This window comes from Triticum urartu, chromosome 2, assembly GCF_003073215.2.
Source record: "Triticum urartu cultivar G1812 chromosome 2, Tu2.1, whole genome shotgun sequence".
Classification (NCBI taxonomy): domain Eukaryota; kingdom Viridiplantae; phylum Streptophyta; class Magnoliopsida; order Poales; family Poaceae; genus Triticum; species Triticum urartu.
Window position 1 is genome coordinate 548,786,009 of NC_053023.1, and position 22,208 is coordinate 548,808,216.

Genomic DNA, 22,208 nt, shown 5'->3' on the forward strand with positions numbered 1-22,208 from the left:
ACATTGCCTAGCCTTTGACCTCTAAGCCTCTTTTCCACCAATAAATATAGACCCATAGAGCCTCCAAAAATCATCCGATTCGGGTTAAATCAATATTTTGGTTTGACTAGATTCATTTAAGAAAAATATATTTCTCCTCTCCGGCGCGACTTCTGGAAATTGTCTCTTCTCTCCAAAGTCGTCTTTTCTCTGCCTTATAAAGGTATCTTTCTTTATTTATTTTCTTCATATACTTCCGTAGTTTATTATTTTTAGACTAATACGATAGAATAATTAGATTATCAATTAGTCTACGTATTTATACGTTAGACCTTAACCGTAGCTATTTTTTCTTTCGTAAAACAACTTGGCCCTGATTTTTTCAAATAGCCATAATTTTTCACTCGTTTACCCAAATTAGATGAAACCAGTGCCTATAGCTTCATCTTGTTTTCACCTATCCAGTGAACCTGTCACATCAACTTTTTGAAATTTTTAAATTTCGAATTTTGTTCAGATTCATATTCAAACTTCTTTTGAACATAACTTGAGTTTCGTAACTCTGATTTAGTTGATTCTTTTTGCAAATCGAAGCTATTGACCTAAACTTTCTGATAAGGCCAAATTCACATAATTTTGGTACTGCTAGAAATTGGTTTATGTTGCAAGAGTTATTTTCTTGGTTTTGATGTTTTCCGAATCGTCTTCTTCGTTCTTTCTGATCTTTTGAGTGATTGCTTATGTGTGGTTACTATAGCTTGCTTACGATAGATTGACCGGATTGTGATGAGTAGAACTATCAAGAGTTATGAGTGTGAATCATCTTCATCAACATTGCAGGCAAGTTCACACTTTGATCATATCCCCTTTCATACCCAGTTTTTATGCATTAGTTTCACCCTCAAACATTGCATGAGTAGGATTGATAACATGTGGGTATTGGGAAGTAGTTGATGAGGTAGGAACCTATTGCCCTACATTCAAACCTTGGGAGTTACTTTTACGTTATGCTTACATTGCCATGCTATGCTCGTAGACGTGGATTGGGTTTTTGAGAGTATTCATGACAGATGTGAGATTGTTAATTAATGGTTTACTTAAGGTGGCAACTTAAACACACATCTGGGTGGATTGAGGCACCTGGGTATTCTAGGATTGCCTGTCTAGGCACCTGGGTAGACCAGGATTGCCTGTTTTTTTATGGACCGCCACCCAGGCTCAAAGGGATCATGAGATTTTTCATACTAGAAACTTCCGTGTGCAGCCACAAGCTATTATGGGCTCTAGCATAGTTGATTAAGTCGTGCGAACTCTTACAGGGTAGACTAGCAGATGTAGGGGGAAGTAGGTGTGTAACGGTCTATCCAGTCGTAAAGGTGCTAGCGCCTTCTGAAAGACTAGTGCTCGGTCATCCATCTCTCAAACACCATGTAGTGCGAGAAAACAACGGAGGAGATCGAGTCTTGTGGGGAAAAGTGCGCAAACCTCTGCAGAGTGTATAAACTAATCATGATTAGCCGTGTCCCCGGTTATGGACATCTTGAGTATCTAGTACCTGGATTATCATGTGAATCTCATCATGTTACTTTAAATTAATTTTGTTGGGTTTAATGAATGTTACTTAATTGATTGAGAATGTTGTCAACCATTCTCAATGTTCAACAACCACCATGATAGTTAAATAAAATTTATTCCTTTGTAGTAGGGAAAAATTGGCTTTTCGCAAAAACCTTATAACCGTAGAGCTTTTCCACCAGCCAAATATGCATGTAGTGATAGCCATTGTTCATCATTCTCTATGGTGTGAATTTGCAGTATATTCCATGTACTGACCCTTTGTGGCTGCAACGTCTCATGTTGCAGGATTATCTTACGGACGAGTAAGTGATACGTTAGGGTTACGATTTCTACACTCAACTTTGCCGTTGGTGTTGATGGGAATCCACAACCTTGTTACTTCCGCTATTTTGGATTGAGGTAATAGTATTTATGTTACTTTCTACATGTGATTTACCTCTGTTATAAATCCTCGAGTACTGTGTGTGTCAGCATACCGATCCAGGGATGACACTTAAGCACAGAGACTTGATCCATTCGGGTCGGGTCGCTTACATATCAACATTATGCATGTCATTAATCTGATATTAGTAATAAAATCAGCTACGATTTGGCCTCTTATAGATCTCAGAGATGCATAAGCCAAATCATATCCAAACATAGTATAAGCCCACTAGCCAATTCTGCAACTATGAATTGGCCTATGCAGCATATATTCAATGACATCGGTCACTATGTCCCAACTCCATTCAATCATAATATAGGCATACATATAAATTTCCATGAGCACGTACCTTGTCTCGCTCTCCAATCGAACTAAGGACGATGTTAGAATACTACACCGGCCATGTATTGACATACTCTTAGGAATATAGATAAATATCGGCCATAACCATGTAAACTTCATTCAAAACACATACAGCCGAAATAAACAAATGAAATGACAAATCAAGTATTTTGGCCCTTTGGATTAGCAACAAACTTGTAGCTAATCAAATGTATAGTGACTTGGTAATACCCTTTCATGACATAAGAAATTGCATCCATGGATTAAAATAAGCCCATTGAGGGTTACCAATCATACCGGATGACGAATTCCATGGCATAGGCGTTAATGGCATAGTTGAAGAATATGGATAATGTGTAGACCAAATATGTTCAAAACTTCGGCTTGGTCCTTCATAGTTTTCACTCTTTTCCTTCTTCACCTTTGCCGCACTTCTTATAATGAAAGCTTGCACATAATTCTTATTTTGAGCACTTCCTTTGGGAACCCATGCCATGTTCCTTTCTTCAAGTTCTTGTGCACTAAGTTTTTCTAATTTCTTCTCTTGCCAATACGATAAGCTGAGCAGGCATCTCGGCTGTGATTCTGTTTTGACCAATGGCAATTCCTTTTTGGCCTTGTGCACTCTCAACTTCTTTTCTTCATATTTGGCACTTCGACTCTCAATAATTGGTTGCTTTGTCTCATTGTCTTTAGTAGCCAATGTCAACACATTAATTGGCTCTTTTTCATTTAAGATCAAATCTGAAGTTGCACTCTTACGACCATCTCTTTTAACACGGTAGACTTGCTTGACCACCTCTTTCTTCTTCCTTGAGCTCTGCACCGATTCCTTATGATTGGAACGGTCTTTAACATGTGATTGTTCAAATGTTGATCTTCTCGGAGCTGCATAATATTGGTGAGATGGTCTAAAATAAGATGGAGAATGTGACCTTGTATCATACCTGTCCCATGAGGAATATGGATCTATATGAGCATAGGGAGGCATCCACGGCATTGGCATTGGCGGCCCAAAATAAGAATATGAATATGTCGCATTAAAATTCTCACTTTGCCAATACCGATCCTCATATTTGCGCCTTGGGGGTGATCTTGGTTTCTTTGCATGATTTGGCCGATAAGCATTCTTCTCTTCAATCTTCTTCTGATATTTATCCAATAGTTCAGCGAAGGTGATTTTTGATCTCTTACACTTGCGCTTATTTCGGCCTTTGTTTTGTTTTAGTTTGCTTTCATCGGTCATTGGATTTTCTTGCTGCCCCCCAGTCCTTGGCGTCTCCATTGTAGCTTCGATGGAATTCTCGCCCTTAAGATTATGTTCATTATGCTCTTCAACAACTTCTTTACTTGAAAGCTTGATCCCATCACTTGCAGTTTTTACCTTCTCTTTAAATGGATCGGCTTGAAGCAGCCGATGCAAAAACTTTTTGCCATCGGGACCAATCGGAATAGACTGGTCATCTCTTGGTATTTCAACAAACTTCAATCGTCCTTTTTCAATGGCCGATTTAACTATTTGACGAAACATGTTGCAATCCTCAAAATTATGCTTGGACGAATCATGCAACTTACAATACATTCGTCCTTGGATTGATGGCTTAACATGGTGATCAAGAATTGTAATGTAATTATTTTTCAGCAACAAATCAAATATTTGATCACACATGCTTGAATTGAAGGTATACTTCTTGTTTTCTAGTCGATCTTGTTGTGAGAACGGCTTCGGAGTTAAGCAAACGAATGGTTTAGATTTTGCATCACCCCATTCGGCTATGCATTGTGTTTTGCACTCTAACTCTGATGTCTTTGGATAAGAAACTATACTGGCATTGGTTTGCTCAGAAGATTTTAACCTTGGCTTTAAATTTCTGAAACGAAAATAGCTAGAACATACATGTCTCAATTGAGACCAAGTGTAAGCCAAGTAAGAAATAAGCAGAGCTACCCAGTTAGATATGATATTTAGATAAAGCAATGGGGAAAGACTTGGCTGCAATAATTTTTCGCAATCGGTCTTTCTAAATGGTGCAATATGTTGACCGATATGCTTTGTGACATTCTGATTGCTAACAGATAAATTACCCTTCTTCATTGGTCTCTCAATATTTCTTATGAAGATTTTTCTAATATATGCATCAACAACTAAGTCATGACCAAATCTGAAAACAGGTAAATCAATTGCTAGACATACCTCTTCAAATATGTTGGGAGAGCATGATGGTGGTGTGACTTGAAGAATATCTTGCTCCGCCTTCGGATAGCTCCCCAGCGCCTTATCATCATATTTCTCTTGATTTTGTGCATCATTAGTTTGAAGAACTTCGTCCAACAAACTTTCTTCAGCCACTTGTTCTTGTTCTTGAAGCTCATCAATTTCAATGGCACGGAACTCATAGGGCGGGAAGTAGGTTCCATTAACTTCAGGAAAATCAAGTATGGCTATCTTGCTATACTTTTGTCATGGTTTTGTCACGGCAGATGTCCTATTGAAAGGACTTAGTCGTGGAGCCATCGCTACGGGTTAGCTTGAAGGGGTTAAAGTGGACACAAGAACGCAAGAGAGTTTATACTAGTTCGGCCCCTTCAATGAAGGTAAAGCCTACCTCTAGTTGTGATGGAATTGATGGGTGTTTCGATGACTAGGGAGCAAATAAGCTTCGCCTATGTCTCGAATTGTTGTCTGTTGTCCCTGAACCGCCGCCGGGTCGTCCCCTTATATACATGGGTGACGCCTGCCGGTTCAGAGAGTCCCAACACCGGTTCATACTCGTATCCGGGTTGGTCTCTCCTTGTTCCTAACTTATATTACAAGTATATGCACAAAGTTGATGTACGGCTACAGGTTGTAAACCGACTACGGGCCCTGGGCCTTTATCTGCCTCTTTGGGCTTTAACACCTTTGAACTACTGATGGAGTTAATCCGGCCCAGGTAGGCCGGTTTATGCCTAGTAGTAATATCCCCAACATTAGGCCCCAGATTGATTTGAACAGGTTCATGTCAATCCTTAGCAAAAATCTTCGTCTTCAACATCTTGTAGTTGTTGAACCGCCGTGACGTCATCTTCTCTGTTTGCTGTAAACCGGCGTGACATCATCTGTCATAAAGAAAACATCCATGCTATCTTCTTGTTTAATAGATTCGCAATGACCGAGGTGACCGCCCTACTTCCAAAATCTGCGGTCCCTTGATTCCCGCGCCTGACACATGTCCTTTGCCTTATAAATAGGCCCGAAGGGTCATTTCTTTTCTTCCCTTCGTGCCCTTCCTCTTCGTCTTCCTCGCGTCGCCAGTCTCAGAGCTCCGCCGCCGCCGTCGTCTTCTGCATCACCCTTGGCCGCTGCATCAACTTGAACGCGCCAGAAAGCCGCGGTGACCTTCCGCGTTTTCCTCAGCTCTGGTAGGTCTTCTGTTCTTCTCAACATAGATCTGATCTAGGGCTTCGTGTTCTTGCGGTGTTCATCACTTGTTCATACTCATGTACTATCTCCTGGATGCACAGGCGAACCCTTGCTTTGTGTAGCGGTAACTTTTAGTACCCGCCGTTAGTTTCCTGCCCAAAACTGTAGATCTCACATATACTTCTGCCCATTGATTCAATACTGTTCTGCTTTGATCTTCGACTATTTTTCTTATTTTCTGAACTTGCTTCAAATCCAACGCCGTAACAAGACCTTGTGAAACCTGTTTCTGCATACTTAACCATCCGCAATCTCAATTGCTTCAATGTTTAGATCAGGCGGTTTAACCTGATAGAAAATTTTCCAAACCGGTATATGCCATTAGTCCCCTTGTTGAACCGCCATATGTTGTTGCTTCATAAAACTCCGGTTTAGATAGATCTACTTCCGGTTTAACGTTGCACATATCAATATACCTTGTAGATTTCATCATGGCCAAGCAAGTGTATGAGTGCAACTGGGTCCCTTCTCGCGTCACAGAGGATCAACTGGACGATTTAGTCCTGATTGGCACCTTGGGCAGCAAAGACACCATCCATTGGAGGGCTCCTGGCAAAGAATGCCCCCCACACCTCGAGAAGGAGAGGTTGTTGTCTTCGTAGACCACTTAGCCCGAGGTTTTAAACCGCCCGGTTCTAAATTTTACCGGGATGTTCTAGCTGATTTCCAACTCCATCTGCAAGACAGTGGCCCCAACTCTGTTACAAATATGTGCCACTTCCAAGTGCTCTGTGAGGTGTTCTTTCAAGAGGAGCCCACGGTGGAATTATTCAGAGATCTTTTCCATCTAAACCGCAGTAATGAGTTTACTGATGGCTCTAATACGGAGTTGGGTGGCATGGCGATTCAAAAAAGGAAAGAGGTCACATACCCTCACACCAAGCTGCACAGTCACCCCAAGGAGTGGAATCAGACATGGTTCTACTGCAAAGATACCTCCCCTGCTGGTGAGAATCCCTTGCCTGGTTTTCGTCCGGAGCGGCTCAGCAATACCCATCCTTTTCCTCAACGATTGACTGCCCAGGAGAGAAGCAAATATGCTCCCCAGCTGTCAAAGCTCAGAGCCTTTATGGCCAACGGTTTAATAGGGGTTGACCTTGCTCGCTGTTGGATATCATGGAGCATACTGCCCCTTAGTCAGCGCTCCGGTTTGATGTGCGAATATACTGATAGTGTGGATGACCCACTGCGACATTCAAGACTCCAGCTGTCCGGTGAAGAAATCACGGAGGCTGTGCGTAAGATACTGAATGAACCGGAGCACATCTGCGCTAGAACCGGCCTGCTTCCCTTCTGCGCCACCAACAAACCGCCAGCTGTAAGACTTTGATTTTTCTCTTTGCTGAATCTGTTATCGATATGTCTGGCCATTGTTTCTAATATCAGTGTCTGCATAATCAGGGTGATGACCCATTTTGGAGCAAAAAGCTGCCGCAGGAGAAACCAGAGAAAACAGATAAACCGGAAAGGGCAACCCGGCAAAAAACTAAAGCTGTGAAGAAGACTACCCACCGGAAAAGAACCACTGCATCTTCTAATCCGGCCCCTGATGACGAGGTGGATAATCCGGACTTTGAGGTAGAGCTTGACTCACTTGGTTTATTTTTCATGCATCTTATTGATGATGATATTTGTCAGGATGATGCCGAAGCCAGCCATGCGGATGTTGCAAAGGTAATTATTCTCTCTTCCGATTCAGAAACTTTGCCTTCACAAAAAATCCGTCAGGCAAACCGGAAAGTTAAATTTTCTCATCCTCTTGCTTATTTGGATCCTAAACTTCTTATGAAGACTCACAACATGAAGCTCGCCGCACCACCCGACACAGCGGCCAGGTAGTTACCTCTGCCGGTTTACAGAACAGTCCGGTTCGGAAACGTCATTCAGAGGTCTCTAATTCGCTTGTCAGTACTTGTCCTAAAGCGGGCTGCTTTTGTCAACCTCTTAATCCGTCTGACTCCGATTATCAAGCTATTTCCCACTCATCTTCTGGCGAGTCGTCGGCTACTCAGCTCCCACCGCTCAAAACAGTGCTTGGGTAAGCTATATTTATTGTGATGTTTGCAGTATATTGCCTTAGAACATATGTTGTATTTAATTTTGTTATTTTTCTCAGGGCCAAACCTAGGCCGAGCAAGAAGGCCCGCCTGGATAAAGCTGCCGAAGAAGATGTCATTCTTGAACCAGGCACAACACCCAATCTTGAAGCGGCTATTCCTGAGGATATTCCCAATGATCCACCGCAGCCAGATGATGATCTTACTGCTGAGGAAAGACCTACTGATACCTCAGGTCCTATCCATCAGCCCACAGGTTCCCTCCGGGTTGAAAGCTCCACCGGTCTCGCAAAACCTACTGACAAGCCAATAGCTCCAGTGCAAACCGGCGGTACGAATGATGATGAAGTTGTCATTACTGGCACTGGCCATACTGAGCCAAGCAACCCTGTCGCTTTATCCAAACATTCTGCCAAGGAGGAATTAGCTGCTTTTGGCAAAGGCAAGTGGAATGCTGATCTGACGGCTTACGCTGCTCTGAACGCCCGAGATATCCATTCCGGCTATCTGAACCGGCTGTATACTAGCCGTGACTATGAAGTCGGTCTGGTTAATATGATGAAGGATAAATATGAGGTAACTTCCATATGCTCCTTCTTGCTTGTATGCTTTCATTCTTGTTGACTCTCCTAGCCCCTAAGGGCCGATTTGAAATATTCTTTCAAACCGGGACTTAATACTATGAATCTTGATGCTTTGAAATTTGCTGATGTAGTCCCCAAGGGCCGGTTCAACTTAGCGTAGTTAAACCGGTACTTTAAGTAAATGAAACTGCCGCATCAGAATACATATGATCAAATAGCCATTAGCCCCCAAGTGCCAAATTGAATACTTGTATTGAGCTTGGGACTTTGTAAACAATTGAAAGATGAAGATCGAATATGCATTAGCCCCCAAGTGCCAAGTTGAATACTTGTATTGAGCTTGGGACATTGTAAACCGTTGAAAGATGAAGATCGAATATGCATTAGCCCCCAAGTGTTAAGCACATAACTTGTTATGTGGTTGGCACTTGAATCCTTCTACCAATTTGCTAAAGCATATATCTGTATGCATGCAGGCGGAGCTAAAGACGAAAGAGAACCAAGTCATCGATCTTCAAGAAGCCCTGAAAACCCAACAAGCTGAAACCTCCAAAGCAAAAGAGGAATTGGCCAGTGCTTTAAGCGCCATGGAACAAATTAAGGAAAACTTCAAAAAGAAACGGGCGGACTGGGCCACTAAGAAATCCGCTTTGATCAAACGAGCAGAGGACGCTGAGGCTGCACTAAAACCAGTGGCACATGAACTGACCAGCATAAAGCGGCACGTGCATGCCATGACTGCTGCTATCTTTGGTAAGCCAGTTTTCCTACTGAATTGGCTCTGCCTTCTGACAAAGTCGCCGGTTTATTAACCCTTTATGGTATTTCAGGGACACGCATTGGTCACTTGGGGTCAGATGTACGGAAGAAGCTAAAAGCCGCCTATACATTGGTTGAACAATTGTATACTGGTGCCCAGCGGATCATCTGTACCGCCTCTCATAACAAACCGGCGCCTACTTTGATTCAAGATACTCTGATGAAACTGTCAGTGCTTCCTGCCTGGATTGAAGAGCTAAAGAAATCTGCTGCTCGAACCGGCGCAATCAATGCTTTCATCCGGGCAAAAGCCTGGGTGCCGGATTTTGATCCTGTTGAAGCGGCTCAGGGCTATCCCAGCTTGAAGGAAGACGGATCAGAATTCGGTGAAGCGGATCTGCGAGCGATAAACCGGGAGGTGCATCCACTAGCTTGTCAGTTGGCTAAGGAAGCAGACTTGTCTCGTTATCAAGCGCAATATGACAGTCAGAACAAGCGAATAGCTGCGCCAATACATGAATCGGAAAATCTGATTCCTCCAATCCGTAAGCATACTTACGCTCCCGAAATTGACCCGTCCTTGATGATCCACGATGAAGCTGTTTTTCAAGCATTAATGGGAATCGACTGGACAACTGTGGATTTCCAGCCACTGGGTAGGGATACGGAGGCTGAAGCGGCGCAGGACGACCCATAACCATCAGGCCAGGCTGGTGACCAAGCTTGAACCGGATGCCGGTTTAAAACTGCCTCTTCTTCGCGAAAAACAATTATATTATTATGGGCACCATGTTGCCTTGTAATAGGCTAGCTGATACCTTTGATATTGATATGCCTTCGTGCATAATTTGTTCTTCCTGTGGCAATGAACTTTCCAAAATATTTTCTGAAATGAAAAATTCGTCAAGTGCCACCGCGGTTGTACCGTCAGGCGGAATATGATGTCTGCATATATGAAATCAAAACAAAATTTTAAGTATGACCAAATTTCGAGATACATAATACCTGCCGTCATTGAGCGTGAAGTTGGCTTGGCCAATCTTGAAGTGGAGTTTTGCAAACCCATACTGTTGGAGGAGATAACAGCTCCTGTATATATATATATGACGCTGGTTTACCATGTAAACCGTGCCGGGTTATGATAAACACCGTGTTACTCCATAAGAGGATGTTAACAACAAGGATCAAACCGGACAAATAGTCTCCGTATTGACGTGAACTGTGTTCCGTCAATTGATTGGTTAAAAAACTTTGTTGGTTTAAAGAACACAATAAAAAGCAAAAAAAAACCTTCAAAGAAAAGTATGAAGCAAAAGCAACGACAAAAACGTTTGCCAAAAAAGATTTATTTAAGCTGATCAAATGGCGTAACCATGGCTAAACACGACCAAGCTCCCGTTAGGTGTAACTATGGTTCTAGTTAGCCAGGTCCCCAAGTGATTCTTGTGGCATTTATGCCGACCAAATGGCGTGGTCATGGTTCGGGTTCGACCAAGCCCCCAAGTGATTCTGTGGCCTTAGGCCGATCAAGAGGCATGACTGGTTCAGACATGACCAAGTCCCCAAGTGATCTGGTGGCTTTCGCCTATCAAGAGGCATGGTATTGCGGACACGACCAATCCTCCAAGTGATATAACACGATGCTTTTAGCAAAGCGAACTCAAGGGGTAAACCGGAGGCCGTTTTAGAGAAACTCCGTGTAACCTCACATGATGTAAAAGAACAGATACCCCGCTTTAGCTGAGGTTCCGGTTTATTATACTTAATCATAATATATACATTGTATGTACATAAGTATAGCCAATGGCTCGGGTATAGTAAGGCCGAAGATGAGCTATATTCCATGGCCTGTTAGTCTCTTCCCCTGATGCACGTGAGTCCTTATGCTCTCGAATATCGATCAGATAGTACGACCCGTTGTGCAGATTCTTGCTGACCATGAAAGGCCCCTCCCAAGGTGGGGATAGCTTATGCATATCAGTCTGATCTTGGATGAGCCGAAGCACCAAATCTCCTTCCTGGAAGGCTCTGGTTCTGACTCGGCGACTGTGATAACGACGAAGATCCTGCTAGTAAATCGCCGACCGGGCGGCTGCGATGTCACGCTCTTCATCTAACCGGTCCAAAGCATCTTGCCATGTTGTCTCGTTGTCCGCTTCAACATAAGCCGTGACATGAGGTGAGTCATGACGGATATCGCTGGGGAGAACCGCCTCCGCTCCATAAACCATGAAGAATGGTGTGTATCCTGTTGATCTGTTGGGTGTTGTATTGATGCTCCATAACACAGATGGTAATTCTTCTACCCAACAACCCGGTGTTCTTTGCAAAGGAACCATGAGCCGGGGCTTGATGCCTCTCAAGATCTCTTGATTAGCTCTTTCTGCTTGACCATTGGACTGTGGATGTGCCACTGATGAAACGTCGAGCCGGATGTGCTCCCGTTTGCACAACTCCTTCATAACACCCTTGGATAAATTGGTACCATTATCTGTGATAATACTGTGCGGAAAGCCAAATCGGAAAATCACCTTTTTGATGAACTGAACCGCCGTGGCCGCATCACACTTGCTAACAGGTTCTGCCTCCACCCACTTTGTAAACTTGTCCACCGCCACCAGGAGGTGGGTCTTCTTATCTTTGGACCTTTTGAAAGGCCCAACCATATCCAGCCCCCAAGTCGCAAATGGCCAAGTAATTGGAATCATCCTCAATTCTTGAGCCGGTACATGAGCGCGTCTTGAAAACTTTTGGCAACCATCACATCGTCTGACCAGATCCTTCGCATCAGCATGAGCAGTTAACCAATAGAAACCATGGCGAAACGCTTTAGCCACCAGAGACTTTGAACCGGCGTGGTGACCACAATCTCCTTCGTGGATCTCCCGCAAAATTTCACGGCCTTCTTCAGGAGACACGCAACGTTGAAAAGCTCCTGATACACTGCAATGATGCAACTCACCGTTGATGACAGCCATGGACTTGGATCGCCGGATTATCTGCCGGGCCAGAATCTCATCTTCTGGCAACTCGCCCCGGTTCTTGTACGCCAGATAAGGAAGCGTCCAATCCGGAATAACATGAAGAACTGCCACCAATTGAGCCTCCGGATCAGGAATGGCCAAATCCTCTTCACCAGGGATCTTCACCGACGGGTTGTGCAGCACATCCAGAAAAACATTGGGTGGGACCGGTTTGCGCTGAGAGCCCAGCCGGCTTAAAGCGTCCGCTGCTTCATTTTTCCGCCGGTCCACGTGGTCCACCTGATAGCCTCTGAAATAACCTACAACAATATCCACCTCACGACGATATGCTGCCATGAGTGGGTCCTTGGAGTCCCAAGTGCCAGACACTTGCTGAGCCACAAGGTCCGAATCACCGAAGCACTTAACTCGACTTAGATTCATCTCCTTAGCCATCCGAAGACCATGGAGCAAGGCTTCATACTCAGCTGCATTGTTAGTACAAGGGAACATTAAACGGAGAACATAACAAAACTTATCACCTCGTGGGGAAGTTAATACGACTCCAGCCCCCGAGCCTTCCAACTGCCTGGATCCGTCAAAATGGATGGTCCAATATGTATGATCCGGCTTTTCTTCAGATGCTTGCATTTTTTTCCAATCATTGATGAAATCAACAAGTGTTTGAGACTTAATCGCTGTCCGAGGCACATATTTCAAACCGTACGGCCCCAGCTCTATAGCCCACTTTGCAATCCAGCCAGTTGCTTCCCGGTTCTGGATGATATCTCCCAAAGGAGCAGAACTGACCACCGTAATTGGGTGCCCTTGGAAGTATTGCTTAAGCTTCCGGCTTGCCATAAAAACTACGTACACCAGCTTCTGCCAATGCGGATACCTTTGCTTGGACTCAATGAGCACCTCACTGATATAATAGACCGGATGTTGAACCGGATGCTCCTTACCTGCCTCCTTTCGTTCCACCACAATAGCTACGCTGACCGCATGAGCATTAGCAGCAACATATAACAGTAACGGCTCCTTGTCAATGGGAGCGGAAAGCACAGGCGGATTGGCCAATTGCCACTTTAAGTCCTCAAATGCTTCATCAGCAGCAGAACTCCAGACGAACTGATCCGTCTTCTTCAACATCTGATACAAAGGGATCGCCTTCTCACCCAGGCGGCTGATAAACCGGCTTAACGCGGCAATCCGGCCTGCCAGGCGTTGAACATCATTGATACACTTCGGTTTAGCTAGGGAGGTTATGGCTGTGATCTTCTCCGGATTAGCCTCAATTCCCCTGTTGGACACCAGAAAGCCCAATAACTTGTCCGCCGGTACACCAAAGACACACTTGTCCGGATTAAGCATCATCTTGTACGTCCTTAGGTTATCAAAGGTTTCCTTCAAATCGTCAACCAGAGTCTCCTTCTCCCTGGATTTAACCACGATATCATCCACGTAAGCATGTACATTACGGCCAATCTGCTTGTGAAGACAATTTTGTACACACCGTTGATAAGTTGCCTGGGCACTTTTGAGCCCAAAGGGCATAGATACATAGCAGAAGGCTCCAAAGGGAGTTATGAATGCCATCTTCTCCTGGTCCTTAACTGCCATTTTGATCTGATGATAACCAGAATATGCATCCAAAAAACTTAAACGCTCACAACCCGCCGTAGCATCAATGATTTGATCAATACGGGGGAGGGCAAAAGGATCTGCTGGACAAGCTTTATTAAGATCTGTGTAATCCACACACATACGCCAGGTGCCGTTTTTCTTAAGGACTAGCACCGGATTGGCAAGCCACTCAGGGTGAAAAACTTCAACAATAAAACCAGCTGCTAAGAGCCTGGCTACCTCTTCCCCAATCGCCTTGCGTCTTTCTTCATTAAACCGGCGGAGGAACTGTTTCACCGGTTTGTATTTAGGATCCACATTAAGTGTGTGCTCAGCGAGTTGCCTCGGTACACCTGGCATGTCAGAGGGCTTCCATGCGAAAATGTCCCGATTCTCACGGATGAACTCGATGAGAGCGCTTTCCTATTTTGGATCCAAGTTGGCACTAATGCTGAACTGCTTGGACGAATCGCCAGGTACGAAGTCAACAAGCTTAGTTTCTGCTGCCGATTTGAACTTCAGGGCCGGATCATGCTCCGTAGTTGGCTTCTTCAATGGAGTCATGTCCACCGGATCAACATTGTCTTTATAATACTTCAACTCCTCGGTGGCACAAACCGACTCTGCATAAGCCGCATCTCCTTCCTCGCATTCCAAAGTGATTTTTCGGCTTCCGTGAACCGTTATTATCCCCTTGTGACCCGGCATCTTGAGCTGCAAATACACATAACAGGGCCGAGCCATAAACTTGGCGTATGCCGGACGCCCAAACAGGGCATGATATGGACTTTGGATTTTCACCACTTCAAACGTTAATGTTTCCGACCTGGAATCATGATCATCCCCAAAGGCCACTTCAAGAGCTATCTTCCCAACGGGATATGCTGATCTACCAGGCACTACACCATGGAATACTGTATTGGATGGTTTGAGATTCTTATCTGTAAGTCCCATACGGCGGAAGGTCTCATAGTATAGGATGTTAATGCTGCTCCCTCCATCCATGAGCACTTTGGTGAACTTATAACCTCCCACATGAGGCGCCACCACCAGAGCCAACTGACCCGGATTATCGACCTGGAGTGGGTGATCCTCTCTGCTCCATATGATTGGCCGTTCAGACCAACGTAGATAACGAGGTGTGGCTGGTTCAACAGAGTTGACTGCCCGCCTCTGAACCTTTCGGTCTCGCTTGTCCAAGCTAGTGGTAAAGACATGGTACTGCTCACTACTCAAATGCTTTGGGTTGCTTTGGTAACCTGACTGTTGCTGCTGTTGGTTGTGACCACCCTGGTTGTTCTGGCTATTTTGACCATTATGCCCGCCCGGATTACCATTAAATCCTGAACCGGAACTTCCTCCACCATAACCCGGCCCGGATCCTGAGCCGCCGCCAGATCCGTGATCATACCGGAAATTATTAGAATTCTTGAACTCCTGCATAATAAAACAATCCTTCCAAAGGTGGTTTGCTGGCTCCTCCTTCGTCCCATGTTTTGGACAGGGCTGGTTTAGCAAATAGTTCAGGCGGTTTGGGTTGGGCTTGGGCGCTCCACTACGATTTTTCGGCCTGCCCTTGCGCCGCTGGCCATTGTCCTGTACGTTGGTATTAGCCACAAAATCCATGTTGCCATCCGCTTTACGCTTGCCTCCTCCGCCATTGCCTACCCAGTGATGTTGCTGACCTTTGGAGCTGCTGTTCTTCTTCCCCTTCCCTGTCTTGTCATCATCAGACTCAGGATCCTTGGTACTATCAGAATCAGCATATTTTACCAAAGCGGCCATGAGGGTTCCCATGTCGGTGCAATGACGCTTCATCCGTCCCAATTTCAACTTCAGGGGCCCAAACCGGCAGTTGCCTTCTAGGGTTAATACTGCAGTGTCAGCGTTGATGCGGTCTGAGGAGTGCAACACTTGTGAAACCCGGCGCACCCAATGAGTCGTTGACTCTCCTTCCTCCTGGACGCATGCAGCTAAGTCCACTATCGACATAGGTTGTTTACAGGTATCCTTGAAATTGTTGATAAAGCGGGCTCGTAATTGGGCCCACGAGCTGATAGAATTAGCGAGCAAGATTTTTAGCCAAGTACGGGCCGTTCCTTCAAGCATCATGGTGAAGTATTACGCACACGCCGTGTCATCCACATTAAGCATCTCCATGGCCATCTCATAGCTCTCTACCCATGTCTCTGGTGGTTGATCCATCGTATAATTTGGTACCTTGCGTGGGCCTTTGAAATCCTTGGGCAAACGCACGTTGCGTAAAGCGGGGACGAGGCAAGGCACCCCCAAAGAACTAGAAGTAACACCAGGTTCGATCGAAATGGTTGGTCGAACCGGCGTGAGCTGCCGAGCCTGATGCTGTGCGGCTAACTCGGCCTCCCTACGCACTCGGGCCCGGTTCACCACTTCCTGGGCGTCGTCAGCCCCACCCGTCGGGTTGTTACCACGGGGTGCTCCACGTCGTTCATTACTCGATACTGTTGGTTCATCCATATGTCTGCTATAGCTCCGGCTCGGACGGGGGGTCGAGTGGATTCGGTCGCGGCTGTACGAGTACGCTTCCTGTTGGGCCAAAGCTGTCCTCAGAAGTTCCTTGACCCGTCGCGTCTCTACTGCTTGCGGCGAGTCACCTTCAACTGGAATGGCCTCCAGTCGTGCAGCAGCGGCAACAAGATTGTCCATAGGGTTGGAGTAGTGACCCGGAGGTGTTAAAGCATCCCAAGGTATAACGGTGTTTTGACGAGGCGGGTCGATCTGACGAGGCTGAACCGGTGCACCGGTCCCAGGGCTTCTGCCCGGTTCCCCTCCAGCGGATTGCCGGCTCTTGGCCCTGGAGTGTTGAAAAGGTCTCTGGCCTCAAAAATCGGAGGTAAGCGGGATCGATGCTTCCTTCTCATGACTTCATGTGATGTGCTCTGGTCTAACATAAGCCTGTAGGCCTGTGCGTCTAAAGCAGCCCGCTCTGCGGCCATCCTGGTGTCCTCAGCCGCCAGATCCGCCTTGGCCTGGGTGATCTGTTCCTTTACCTTTGCAATCTCCGTATTGTGAACGTCCTGATCTGGCAGATTAACTTCCGCCATAAGCACAGCCAACGCATCAAATAGCTCTGATAGAACCTGAGCCGGTGGGCGCACAGGGCCTCCTGCCCCCGTGGCCGTTGCTGCTGCTGAACCGGAAATCGTTGCCGCAGCTGTCGAAGAATGAAGCGCTGCTTGTGTTCCGGCCATGAATATTCCAACCCGGTTGGGCGGATCAGAGGGGTCCGGAATACTGTCGCCATCGGAACAGCTCCCAATCCGGCCATCTTGTAGCTGATAAAGAGATTCGGTTTCTCCGGTCGAAGATTCGTCACCGGAACGAATGGCAGTCGCCTCGCGAAGCTCCGATCCATCCTCATAACTCCCTCCATGGATCATTCCCACGAAGGCACGCTTCATGGCCGGTTTAACCCGGGCGGATCGCGTATGCTGAGCCGTCTCGATGAGGTCGGTGCAGATGTCCGGCTCAGGGCCCGGTTCACCGATCTTGCCAATGAAAACATGAATGCTACCAAAGGGGACCCGGTACCCGTACTCAATTGAGCCGGCCTCGGGGCCCCAGCCTGCGTCGTCGATGTAGAGTTTGCCGCGACGACTCTTAGTCATCCGGCCTACAGCGTAGCCCTCGAGTCCTTCAAAGCGGCCCTCCGAGAACCGGAAACCATCGTGCGATAGCCCCACGGTGGGCGCCAACTGTTGTGGTTTTGTCACGGCAGATGTCCTATTGAAAGGACTTAGTCGTGGAGCCATCGCTACGGGTTAGCTTGAAGGGGTTAAAGCGGACACAAGAACGCAAGAGAGTTTATACTAGTTCGGCCCCTTCAATGAAGGTAAAGCCTACCTCTAGTTGTGATGGAATTGATGGGTGTTTCGATGACTAGGGAGCAAATAAGCTTCGCCTATGTCTCGAATTGTTGTCTGTTGTCCCTAAACCGCCGCTGGGTCGTCCCCTTATATACATGGGTGACGCCTGCCGGTTCAGAGAGTCCCAACACTGGTTCATACTCGTATCTGGGTTGGTCTCTCCTTGTTCCTAACTTATATTACAAGTATATGCACAAAGCTGATGTACGGCTACAGGTTGTAAACCGACTACGGGCCCTGGGCCTTTATCTGCCTCTTTGGGCTTTAACACCTTTGAACTACTGATGGAGTTAATCCGGCCCAGGTAGGCCGGTTTATGCCCAGTAGTAATATCCCCAACAACTTTCCATGCCCTTTCTCAACAATGTTTGCCTCTTTGGATTTGATGGATTCGGAATATATACTACTTGATTCGCCTTTTTCAACCGAAGCACTTTTAGTTTCCAAATCATCATTCTTTTCACCGGTTATATCAGTTGGCAAGGATTCTTTTGTTTGAGCTAATTCCCTATCAATTCTCTCTTGGCGAAGTACTTGCACCCTATCACGCAAAGCTTTAACTCCCCTCTCAATTTCAGTCTACTCTAGATTAGTTTGCCCCCCAATGCTTTTAGGATCTTTCAGCAATGAAGTGTTAGTGTTGCCGAAATTTTGTAATTGTGTAGGGGGTGTATAATATGCTGCGGTACTAGGTGGAGGTGTATGCACTGCTGTATAACCATATGCTCTCTCACCAATACTACCAATTGATGAAGTTTTATCTTCCTGCAAAACTCTAGCCTTTATTGCAGCATAATCAGGAAACAACCCCTTTTCATATTGTTCAAGGCAAAGAGCACTAATCCTCTTGTTTTGTGCCAAGCTCTTTTTTAATGCAGCCACAACCGCTTCTGGAAGAGATTGCTCCGCAATACTTTCAGATTCTTTCGGCAATGATTTGCGAGTGTTGCCAAAATTCTCAAATTGCATAGAGTATGCATTATATGCTACAGTATTTGATGACGGCACATGTGTTCCTGTAAAATTTTCACTTATTCGGCTATGACCATGAAGATGCGGGGCCGAATTATGAACATCTACAGTTGCATACGATGCTGAAAAATTACTAACATGAGGTGTAGCATATGATGGTTGAGAGTAACTGGCCGAATAGCTAGTAGTAGCATGGCCAATTCTCCCATCCATCGGCAAGGTTGGATTCACATATTGCAAATTAGTTGCCGATAAATAAAAAGGTGAAACACTTTCTTGTATGCTATTGGAAATTTTAACATGAGGTGTTTCAAATTTATTAACCAAAACCATCATGTTGTTCATCGGCATATGAATTTGTGGGGTTGCCGATGCATGAGAGTTTGGATACATATGTTGTACGTTGCTAAAAGCATAAGAATTTAAAGCATGAAGATTGTTTTGCATCGGCCCTTGTGCATAATTAGATGCATGATTGATAAAACTAGGGCTAGCCGGTACATTATGCTCATTAGGTGATCCAGTAACAACATATGGATTATTTGCATCTACAAAGGGGAACTGGGTATTCTTATTACCTTTGTAGATTGCAGCAACTTGATGATGATCTCTTCGTAGCAAGAACGGGCTGGACACCGTTCAAAGCTTTGTCCCCAGCGGAGTCGCCAAAAAGTGTGTCCGCACACGAACACGTCACCGTGTACCTCCAACGCCGAGGGTGATGCACCGCAGCTCACGTCGAAGGAGACCCGTCTGGAAGCGAGATACGCAAGCAATCCAGCGGGTGCTTTTGAAGACCCGAAACCCCACACGCCCGGGAGGGACCCCGTCAGGGCGCGTGGTGGCTATGGGCTGCCCTAGGTCGATCTGATCACCCCTAGGACCTCGAGGTTCGCCGCCCTGCAACAAGAAGAACAGACGAAGGACGAGGAAGAAGAAGAACTAGGGTTAAGAAGAAAGATAAAAGATAAAAAGTGGTAGATGATTTGATCGATTGTGTGTTGTTCAATCGGCCGTCACCTCTAATCTATTTATGAAGCGGTTGGACTTTCCGTACAAGAAAAGGACTAAAAAATCCGTCCAAAACATCAAAAACCCTAACCTAACTCGGACAGGAATCTTTGGTAATTTTCCGGACCAACTCGGTCCCACCGATTGGTTCATTTCGGTCCCACCGAGTGAACGTTGCCAACTCTCTGTATCCTTCTGTAATTTCTCGGATCACTCGGTCCCACCGATTGGTTTGCTTCGGTCCTACCGAGTCAACATTGCCAACTCTCTGGTAAATTTTCGGACCAACTCGGTCTCACCGATCAAATCAACTCGGTCGGTCCGAAATGACTCTACAGCTTCTGCTTCTGACCTTGTTTTGCTTCCACAGGATGCATATGACCTCGGATTAAGACGATTTTTATATCAAAATCCACCATTTCGACGATACGCATAACTTTCATGTTGAAACATTTTCCATCAGAGGCCGTCTTAATTGAGTTTCATGCCATTCGTTAATCTGGTGTCAACATGAGCATCTCTGAACTTGTCATAACTATTACATCCAAGCTCCGCTATAGACCATCTTCATATCCATCTCGATCTTCTTAGAGAGAGCCATCCGGAGTGACCTCCAATCCTAAGTTTGAATTAGTCTTTATATAGCCTAAGCTAATTTTATGACTATGCCACTTTTGAGCGTCAACACAACCCTCAGCAAGTTCGTTTGTAAAAACCAGTCAAGCCAGGATCAACGACGGCTGGACTGCAGCTGAACTCTGGCGGCTACGTTAAACACCTCTCACGATGTATCGTAATCATCCTCCCGAGATCTGCTGGTTCCTTCTCCGACGTTCATCCGATCCAGCAAGTAAAAGTTGTGATGGGAAACCGCGTCAGTGATGATCCCAAGAAAAAGTCTAGTTGCGTTGACTTGGGATCCAAGACAACATCCCGTGTGACCGCCGTGCCGTAGATTGTACTGCTAGGAGATTTGTCTCGATCTTGTCTCGCCGCGGTCTCATCCGACAGTGAATGAACTGACGCCCCTTGCATTTCAGTGGACCTCACCCAACGGACAATACTAGCTTGAGTTAAGCCAGAGCTGCATACTTTGAGTTGTAAGAGCAAGTACAATAAAGTGACATAAGCATGTTATAAGAAATAGAATATTATATCTTTACTTAGTTGGAGGAGAAAGAAAAAAAGCGGGTTCTTGGTTAGTAGCTAGCTGCAACACGAGACCCAAAACACTTTGTGAGAATGTAAGGTGGGCCAACTATTAACAAAGTAGTACACATTTAAAACTTATTATTGTACATGCCAGCTATGAGCTAGGCTCTAGATGACATGACAACTCTTTATAGCCAACTGTTGGCTGTATTTTTAACCATGCTCTAGAGGCATCTTCAACATGAACATTGAAAACACCCACAAATGCCTACTATGGGCATTTCCGACGTTGATAGGCAAAATTTTTTCGGCATTCATCTGCGGACAGAGAGACCAGTCCATGGACACAAATGCACAAGCCGGCCATCCAATACTATCCGCCTATATTAGGTCTTAATTTTTCTTTTTTAATGTTCACACACTGAAATATGTTGGGGAACGCAGTATTTCAAAAAAATCCTACGATCACGCAAGATCTATCTAGGAGATGCATAGCAACGAGAGGGGAGAGTGTGTCTACGTACTCTCGTAGACCGAAAGAAGAAGCGTTAAGTACCGATGTTGATGTAGTCGAACGTCTTTGCGATCCAACCGATCAAGTATCGAACGCACAGCACCTCCGCGATCTGCACACGTTCAGTTCGGTGACGTCCCTTGAACTCTATATCCAGCTGAGGCCGAGGGAGAGTTTCGTCAGCACGACGGCGTGGTGACGGTGATGATGAAGTTACCGACGCAGGGCTTCGCCTAACCACTACGACAATACGACCAAGGTGGAAATCTGTGAAGGGGGCACCGCACACGGCTAAAAAATTAACTTGTGTGTCTATGAGATGCCCCCTCCCCCGTATATAAAGGAGTGGAGGAGGGGTTCGGCCGGCCTCATAGGGCACGCCCCAAGGGGGGAATCCTACTCCTACTAGGAGTAGGTTCCCCCCTTTCCTAGTCCAACTAGGATGGGAAGGAAAGGGAAGAGGGGAAGAAGGAAAGGGGGGGCCGGCCCCCCTCCCCAATTCGGATTGGGCTTGGGGGCGCGCCCCTCCTCTTTTCCACTAAAGCCCATGAAGGCCCATTAACCCCCTAGGGGGTTCCGGTAACCCCCCGGTACTCTAGAAAATGCCCGAACCTATCCGAAACCTTTCCGGTGTCCAAACATAACCTTTCAATATATCAATCTTCATGTATCGACCATTTCGAGACTCCTCGTCATGTCCGTGATCACACTCGGGACTTCGAACAACCTTTGGTACATCAAATCACATAACTCACAATACATATCGTCATTGAACGTTAAGCGTGTGGACCCTACGGGTTCGAGAACTATGTAGACATGACCGAGACTCATCTCCGGTCAATAACCAATAGCGGAACCTGGATGCTCATATTGGTTCCT